The following is an 8,782-nucleotide window of genomic DNA, read 5'->3' as shown; positions in this document are numbered from 1 at the left end:
TCTTCCCCCTTATTCTGAAATTGTGTCCCCCTGGCTCTACGCTCCCTAACGAGGGGACACAGCTTAGCTGCATGTAACCTGGGCAGGATTCTCCGTCCCGCCAGCCCCGTTTTCCAGCGGGGCGCCCCCCCCCCCCCCCCCCCCCCCCCCCCGCCGGCAGCGGGATCCTCCATTCCGGCAGCTGCCCATTGTGGCTACCCCACGCAGTCGGGAAACCCGCGGGCATGGGCATGCTTCCGGCAAAGCGGAGGATCCCGCAGCCTGTCGATTCCTTTAAGTATTTTGTAGACTTCAATGAGATCACCTTTCATTCCCACTCATCTACATTTGTGCCTTTGAATCATCCAGCTTGTTGCAAATGCTGTGTGCATTCAGGTGGAGTGCCCTTAACTTAGACTTTTTGACAATATTCCACATTCTACATTTTGTTGATGCCCGCCTAGATTTTGCCTGACTTCTATGTTCAATTGCCACTTTTCTACTTCCCATTACCAGCTGTACTCCCTCACCATTTGAGATACTCCTTAGGTTCCTGTCCCCCCACCAACCTAATTTAAACCACTCCCCAACAGCATTAGCAAGTCTCCCTGCGAGGATACTAGTCCCTGTGCTGTTAAAGTGTAACCTGTCCACCTTGTACAGGACCCACATGCCCCAGAACCGAGAACAATCCTACACTACCTGCCTGTATCTCTTAGACTGCCTAGTGAGCAACCATTCCCTCTGCCTGTATGCTGTTAACCTGCAGTGTGACTACCTTCCTAGATGTGACATCCACATATTTCAATGCCTTGCGGATGCACAATAGTGACTCCAGCTGCTGCTCAAATTCCAAAAAGCAGAGTTCGATCTTCTGAAACCGATGACACTACCTACAGATGTGCTTGCCTGGAACATACCGTGTGTCTGTGACTTCCCACATACCACAGAATGCACATTCCACTTGGCTGAGCTGACCTGTCATGCCATCACTATAAAAACTATTTATTACAATTAGAACAAGTAGAATAATTGACTCACTAGTCACCAATCAGCGACTTCCTCAGTACCAAAGTAAAAGCCAGCTGCTGGAAGCTGAGGAAAGGTGGATTGGAAAGGGTCACCTCCTTCCCTTCTTCAATAAACTCCCTCACTCACCAAACTCGAATGCCACCCAAAACAGCACTTCAGTGCAGACCTTTACACTCAGTGTTAGAGTTAATGAAATATCAGCACAATGCCCATGAAATAGAAGGCTTAACTTCTTCTTTCCCAATATGCAAAAAGGACATTCTTTGCTTGTGGAATTTTAAATATGTAAATGGGACAGTTGGATGGGTACAGCAAAGGTGCAATCCTTAGCCAGCTTCAACCTTCCAATGAGCTAAAACATGTAAAACAAACTTTTTGATAAGTGCATTGATATAGGAGGGTGTTAATAAAATTTGATGCCACGCTGCATGCAGAGATATTAGCACAACCAGAAATCTTGGTCAGAGAAGTAGGTTTTAAGGAGTGTCCCAGACGATGAGACAGAGAGGTGAAAGGCTTAGGGAGGGAAATTAAGAGCCTAGGGCCTTTCCTAAAGACAGCATTAACAATGGTGGAGTTATTTGGACATGTGCAAGAGGCCAGAAATTGGAGGAACTCATGTATCCAGAGAGGGTTGCAGGGCTGGAGGAGGTTGCAGAGAAAGGGCAGGGGACAGCCATTGAGGGATTGCAAAAGTGAAAGTTTTAAATCAACGTTTTGCTATGTTGTGAGCCAGACATAAAGAGTGAAAGGGACATGGTGCAAATTAGAACATGGACAGAGGAATTTTGGATGACCTGAAGATTATGAAGTGAGAGATTGACCAGCAACGAATGGCATAAGGGCAGGGGATGCCAGAAAAACTTAGCAGGTCTGCATTATCTGTAAGAGGAGAAAGCAGAGCTAACATTTTGAGTGTTTATGGCACTTCATCAGAACTGGACAGAGGGAGAATGTGTTAGATACTAAAATGTAGCTGGGAGAGATTGCAACAAGATGTAGCAACTTTAAGAACAAATGATGGCCTGGTGTGGGAGGGTGAAGGTGGCTGGGATTTGCATTGACACAATTCATGTATGGGATATTTAAATAAAAGGGTTTGGGATGGAGAGGGAAGGCCACATTTTGAAGCTGAACTCACTGTTGAGTCCGAAGGGCTGCTACGTGTCCAACCAGAAGATGAGATGCTGCTCCGCCAGGTTGATTCAGGCTTCACTTGAACGTTGCTGCCGGCCAAGGACAGATATGTGGACATGAGAGCAAGGTGCTGAGCTAAAAGACATGGCAAAAGACGCATGTGGCCGGCACGGTAGCAAAGTGGTTAGCACTGCTGCTTCACAGCACCAGGGCACCAGGTTCGATTCCCGGCTTCGGACACTGTTCTCCCCGTGCCTGCGTGGGTTTCCTCCGGGTGCTCCGGTTTCCTCCCACAGTCCAAAGATGTGCAGGGTAGGTGGATTGGCCTTGCTAAATCAATACTTAGTGTCCAGGGATGCGAAGGTTAGGTTATGGGGTTGCATCAATAGGGTGGAACATGGATGGATGCAGACTCGATGGGCCGAATGGTATCCTTCTGCACTGGAGGCATTCAATGACCCTATTTCCCTCTGTTGCCAAGATGGCAATTGCTACTTCCTGTGAAAGATTGTTCAGTGGGAGCCTCAATGTGACCAAATTACCGATGTACTGAATAATTACGATGCATTTCTGGTGGTAGCTGCGAATGGATTTGGCACTGGGAGTGCCAGTAAACCACATGAGGCCGCCTCCTCTGCGCTGTCTCTGTCTTGGGCTGCTGCTGCGTCGTGAGATTTGCGGAGGAGACTGGTAAACCTCTGGCTAACTAACGTGAGGTAGAATTCTGGCTCCTGTGTCCGTCGCCTGCCAAGCCCTGAGGTTAGGTCTGTCAGTCACATGCAGCTTTAAAGGGAGCACATTCACGATTTACATTTAGGGAATCATTTTAATGAATAAATGGAACGACACTGCTGAAATATTCAGTAGAAGTTTCCGTGGTGCATTGAGTCTGGGGCCTGGGGCCTGGGGTCTAGGGCCTGGGGCCTGGGGTCTGGGGCCTGGGGTCTGGGACCTGGGGCCTGGGGTCTGGGACCTGGGGCCTGGGGTCTGGGGTCCGGTGCGTAAGGGGCCCCTGCTGTGGCCGGGGTGTGTGTGCAGCGTGGGATCCCTCAGCACAACCGGCTCGTTGGATGGAAGGGTAGGGGAGGCTTGGGGGACTCGTGGGTCCCGAGGTGAAATCGGCCTCTCACCCACTCCAATTGCTCACAGATGCCACATTATGGATGGTATTATGGACCCCGCAGCAGCTTCCCTCGCAGTGGTGGTGGCAGACCAGGCAGCCAGTTGACGGAGAAAGCAGCAGCATCGACAGAGGCTCGAGGCGGCACCCCATGTGCAGGAGCTCACCCCAAAGCATGAGCACCTGGTCGCCCATCAGGCCAGGGAGGGACTCAGAGGGGGTGGCCGGCAATGGTGTACAAGCGTCGCTGGTCGTTCAAGGAGTTGTCAGACAGCACCAGCTGCAGGAGGCTCCGCCTCAGCAAAGGGACAGTGTGGCACTGTGCCATGTCCTAGTGGACCTTGTACCACATGGGGGAGGATAACCACTCCTGGTGTCCATGAAGGCCATTGCATCCCTGAACCTTTCTGCCTCATTCCAGGGCCCGGGCAGGGATCTGTGTGGCATAGCCCAACCTACAGCCCACAAGTGCATCTGTGAAGCCTGTTTGCCTGGGCAACTAACTATATAAACTTTGATCTGAACCAAACCCATCAAGATGCCCGTGCAACAGGATTCTCCACCATCCCTGGGATGACCCAGATCCAGGGAGTAATTGATCGCATGCATGTCGCCTTGCGCGCACCGGGCGGTCTGGGAGCTCCCTTCATCACCAGGAAAGGGTTCCATTCCCTGAACGTTCAACTTGTGTGTGACCACCACCTCAAGATCATGCGTGTGTGTGCACGCTTCCCAGGGAGTGTGCACGATAGCTACATCCTGGGGTAGTCAGAGATCCCCGGGGTCTTCAAGGGACACCCCAGGATAACCAGTTGGCTCTTAGGGGATAAGGGTTACCAATGAGGATCTGGTTAATGACACCAGTGTGGAGGCCGGTGACCGATGCGGAGACCGGATATAATGAGGCCCGTGTGGCCACCCGGGCTGTCATTGAGGAGTGCATTGGACTGCTGAAAATGTGGTTCCGATGCTCAACCGCTCTGGTGGTGCACTGCAGTACACCCTGGAGGGTCGTCTGCCTTGTGCCAGTCTGCTGTGCCTCCACAACAGCAGTGGAGAGTCTGGAGCTCAACGTCAGCAACATGGGGCAACATGCTGGAGGTGGAGGAGGAGGTACATGCAGCCTTGTCTGAGGAGGAGGGTGAGGAGGAGTCGGACCAGGAGGGGATGGAGGACAACCAGGGGAGGACCCATGGGAGCAGCCTGAGAATGGAGGACAGGCAGCGGCAGCAAGGGCCCAGCATTCCCAGAGGACGAGGGAGGCCCTCATTCTCCCCCGCTTCTCACAGGACGTGGCTTTGTCCGTCATCTCATCCCCTCCCCCCTTCTCAGCAACTGGGACGTGCTCAGCAGCACCTCGGCAATCCCACCTGAGACGGAGACATGCTCAACAGCACCTCGGCAAGGTAAACCTGCATCAGGGACACGTCCTCCAGCGACTGGGACATGGTGTTGAGGTCCTCAGCCATGGCCCTCACTGACCGAGCAACACCTTGGACACCATGACTCATGCTGCTGACAGGCTCCAGGCTGTCCACTGCATTTGCCACCCTGGAAGTGTTGGCATTGGTATCATGTATTGCCGGCGCCGTCTCCTGCGCCCGTAGCCTTTGGGACTCCTCCAATCGGCTATGCACCCACTGGAGTGATGCTGACATCGCCTTCTGAGTCTCACAGCCTCACCCTAGAGTTTCCATCAGCTCCTGGGTAACCTTGTTGGGAGGCTTGGCACCGGACTGGGACCCAGCTGGGTCCTGGGCTCCAGTAGACCTCAGACCCCTGTCCCAGAAGCCTGTCCATACCTTTGTTCACCGAGGTGTGTGTTTCTCATAGGGGGCAAGGACTCTGATATCCGGCACCTCACCTCCCACCTTGGCCCTTTCCCCCTTGTTATGGGCTAACTTTTCCTGCGGGGATAAAGCGAGGGCATCGTGAGCTGCACACTGTCGGGGGCTATGTCGGTGGACAGGTGTGTGCATCACTGCTGGGCATGGGTGGGATGTGAAAGTGGGTGCCAGGGTGTGGTGTTGCGTTGGGGGAGGTGGGTGCGCTGCCGACCGCCGGACTGTCGGGCGGGCGGCCGGCGGTGGCAGTCGGGACCGGTGTCAGGTGGCTGGTGCCAACACACCCGTGCCGCCCGGTGGAGGTCGTTGAGCTTCTTAGGGCACTGGGTAGCGATCCTCCTCGTAACGCTCCCTAGCTGACTGCTGCTGCCACTGCCTCCGAGGCGGCACTGGCTGACCTGTGGCTGACCCTCTGACCCTTTTGAGTTTTGGCTGCGTACTGCCTGGGCTTGGAGCAAACGGTTTAAGAGCTGCTCCCCCTCGTTAGCAGGGAGCTGCCGGGTGCAGTCCAGGCGAATCAGCCGGTGGGCCGACCATTTCCGATGTGAAACTCTCGGGGCACCATTACCGTCCCTCATTGGCGTTAGAAACCGGTGGTGGTCTCGCTAGTTCATCTTTCGGGAAACACCCAGCAATTCTCACCCGCTACCACACTTAAGTGTTTTGCCCGTTAGATCGTGGCCATAATCTCGACACATTAAAATGACTAAAACAAGTCATGAAATAAATACTATTTAATAATCACATTGAAATTTAAAGCCCTTGAAAACCATTTTACATTGTTTCACAAACTAGAGTCAGACGATGCTAAGAAAGGCTGGGAACAGCAGCAATGGATGTAAATATTATTCAAATGCAAAATTTGAATAATTTATGGCATTTTAAAAATTTTTATGAGGCAAGATGTGCCAGGCAATTGAACAAACAACCCTTGCAAACTTCCTACTGTGTCTTTCCAAACACTCTCTCTGGGACTGCCTGATATTCATCTCACACAATAGTTCTCAAGGATTGGATATCATAACACATGGAGATAAGTGTTTGTAATATGAGAAACTGGAGTGAGATTTCTCACAGAAAATGTTAATGTTGTCCATAAACTCAGGCCATTCTGATGCAACCAAGATACCGATACGGTGTTTGGAAAACCGCCAGCAAAAGATAAGTTACTGCTTCCAATCTGGTACATTAATAAAATAATCCAGCCACAATTGAAGAAAAAGATTAAAGACCGATTTACATTTGTGTTTTAGTTAGACACTTTTGAATGTACTCAGTCATGGAACTTTCCACAGCAACTGATCTAATTGCTGGTCTCTACAAGGTTCTATCGAGTGCAATGGAGAGTCATTTCATCATCTCTGCTCCGAGCAGGGAACATTGCTCAAAAACATTGCGGGTTGGAGCTTTGGTACCACAACGTTGTAATTCTATGTCAGAGCTGCACTCTCTGAAAACCAGGGTTGGTATCTGGAAGTGTCTGACCGCTGAATATACCTGGTCGCCACCTTGTGGTAAATGTACATCTATCTGCTGCTGTTTGCTATGACCTGAAAAGAATGACTGGTTTATTACGCTATTCTCAGAAATAACGAAAGCACCACTCTTCTCCCCGAAGGGCCAGCCTCCTCGACCTGCACCCAGGTCAGAGTTTTTATGCAGAATAGTTCCTCCTTGTTAAGGGGAAACCCCGCCCCCAATAACCAGCTCATACTCAGTTGTGTAAACGGGAAATCGAATGGGACATGTTCCTTGGGTCCCCAAGCGGGGTCGTACAATGGATCCAATAGCATTGCTTGAAGCAGAGCATGGCATTCTCCTGGTGGTCAGGCCAAGGCTTCTCCTTTAATCCATGTCACCCAAAGAAAGATGAACCCATCCTTTATCTCAGTGCTATTAGATGTTACTGGCGTTAATTAGCTCCTCACTTTTCAATTACGACTCAGGAGAGGAGTTTGATAATACAAAGGCTTTAATAACCAGAGAACCAGACAGCTGCCGAGAAGTGTGCTCACTGCACGCTGCCTACTGAACGTAACCTTATATACAGCTTCCTGGGGGCGGAGCCAGAGGCGGAGTCCCCCAGGGTTCCAAACCCGGTCTTAAAGGGGCCTACGCATTAAAGGTACATATGTATACAGATATCATTCATCACAATAAGAGTTACAGTTCGCTTTGGAAAGTGCTTTGAGAGGCCACGTTGTCACGTGAACACAAGTATTTCCTTCTGAAAATGTAAAAATATACAAGCAGCAAACACCCATTACTCACGTACCTGATTTATCGTCTGCTCATGAATTGCCCTTCGAGGTGGCTTACGGCTACAAAACAAACGGAATAGATGTGACTACCAAGTGCTTTAATTTAATGTTGCCTTTGACTGTGATGGCAATGACAAAATTCTCAGGATATGGACATTTGCCTGTAATCTGCCACCTAATTCATATTATGGTTTAAAGATTGCAATCCGTGCAGTGGATTACAGTAATTCAGGGTAATGCTGCAGTGTGGCATAGTGCACATTTCATGATTCATCCCATCACAGTGATCCACATCAGGTGACTATTAAAGGACTGCTATGCCCGAACACACACACACACAGAACCTGGTTTTGCTCAGTTCATGTTAACAGGGTTGGCGTCATCAGGAACAACCTGGGGGAGAGAGTCCAGAACATCATCTCTGGCATTCAGCTTGGATAAGCCGAAGCAATGAAATGCTGGCAGAGATATAAGTTAGTGTGAAAAGGCTGAAGGTCCTGTTTCACCATCATGTTGCTCCTGTTTATTGGGCCGGCCACAGCAGACTGTTGGAGAGGGTTGGGTGAGGACAAGGAAATGTCACTCAACGCCAACGGCAGAGTTGTGATGGGAAGATCGGCTGGCAGCCTCCCTGATCCAGCAGCCCCCAGGATCGCCATGCCCCTCAATTTTTACGCTTTGGGGGTTTTTCTTTTGAATACTTGAAAGAGGAAATAAATACCTTAATTGGAAACATTTGGATGGCTGTGGGGAAGGAGCAGGGGATTGGGAATAATTGGGACCCTCGAGAGCGCTGCATCGCTCTATAATTCTATGGTCACAGGGGATATTTACACTGAGTTGACTCCTCACAGATGCATTAAGAAGTTGACTAATGTTTATTAAGCAGAGCCAACACCTTTTATAATATTTGTCACTAAACAGCCTAATCCTATCACACTGCTGACTCTCCCAGTGTACAAGACGTGATTGATTGATCGATTGATTGATTACATGCTGGGAGTCATTTGGGCCAAAATCCAGAAGGTTACAGTTGACGTGAACAGAAAAAGAGTTGTACTCTCTCAGTGTCTATCTGATCTGGGAGCAACAGAATCATACAGGCCAGTGCTCAGCAAGGTGATTTGTTTTCTGCCAGTCCTGTAGTTCTTCATCCTTGATGAATGACATTAAGATGGAAACCCTTGACAGAACCTCAATACCAATACAATGAAGTCCACACAACCACCAAAATCATTATTGATTATATCATTGACATGCTGAAACTGGACAGATCAGGGCTGACAACTCCAAAGGGGCTCCTGGAATGTCGTGCTTGCTCCCCGTTGTTGCTTTGTTAAAAGGCCTGAAAGTAGAGGTAAAAATATAGAATTCAGAAGATATATTAGATCATGCAAATGAAGTAGTTT

General features: G+C 50.0%; 1 long non-coding RNA gene across 3 annotated transcripts in view; it reads right to left on the bottom strand.

Moving 5' to 3' along the window:
• Positions 1–7,066: 7,066 nt before the first annotated feature.
• The window catches only part of LOC140393673 (uncharacterized), a 184,564-nt gene continuing 182,848 nt past the window's right edge, over positions 7,067–8,782 (bottom strand). For all 3 annotated transcript variants that reach the window (XR_011935708.1, XR_011935709.1, XR_011935710.1), the window contains one exon: positions 7,067–8,718. This is a non-coding gene — a long non-coding RNA (uncharacterized lncRNA). The remainder of the gene's footprint in view (positions 8,719–8,782) is intronic.

The sequence above is a fragment of the Scyliorhinus torazame genome, chromosome 17 (assembly GCF_047496885.1).
Source record: "Scyliorhinus torazame isolate Kashiwa2021f chromosome 17, sScyTor2.1, whole genome shotgun sequence".
NCBI classification, from domain to species: domain Eukaryota; kingdom Metazoa; phylum Chordata; class Chondrichthyes; order Carcharhiniformes; family Scyliorhinidae; genus Scyliorhinus; species Scyliorhinus torazame.
The sequence above is the reverse complement of the archived record's forward strand: the minus strand, read 5'-3'. Positions and strand labels throughout refer to the sequence as shown.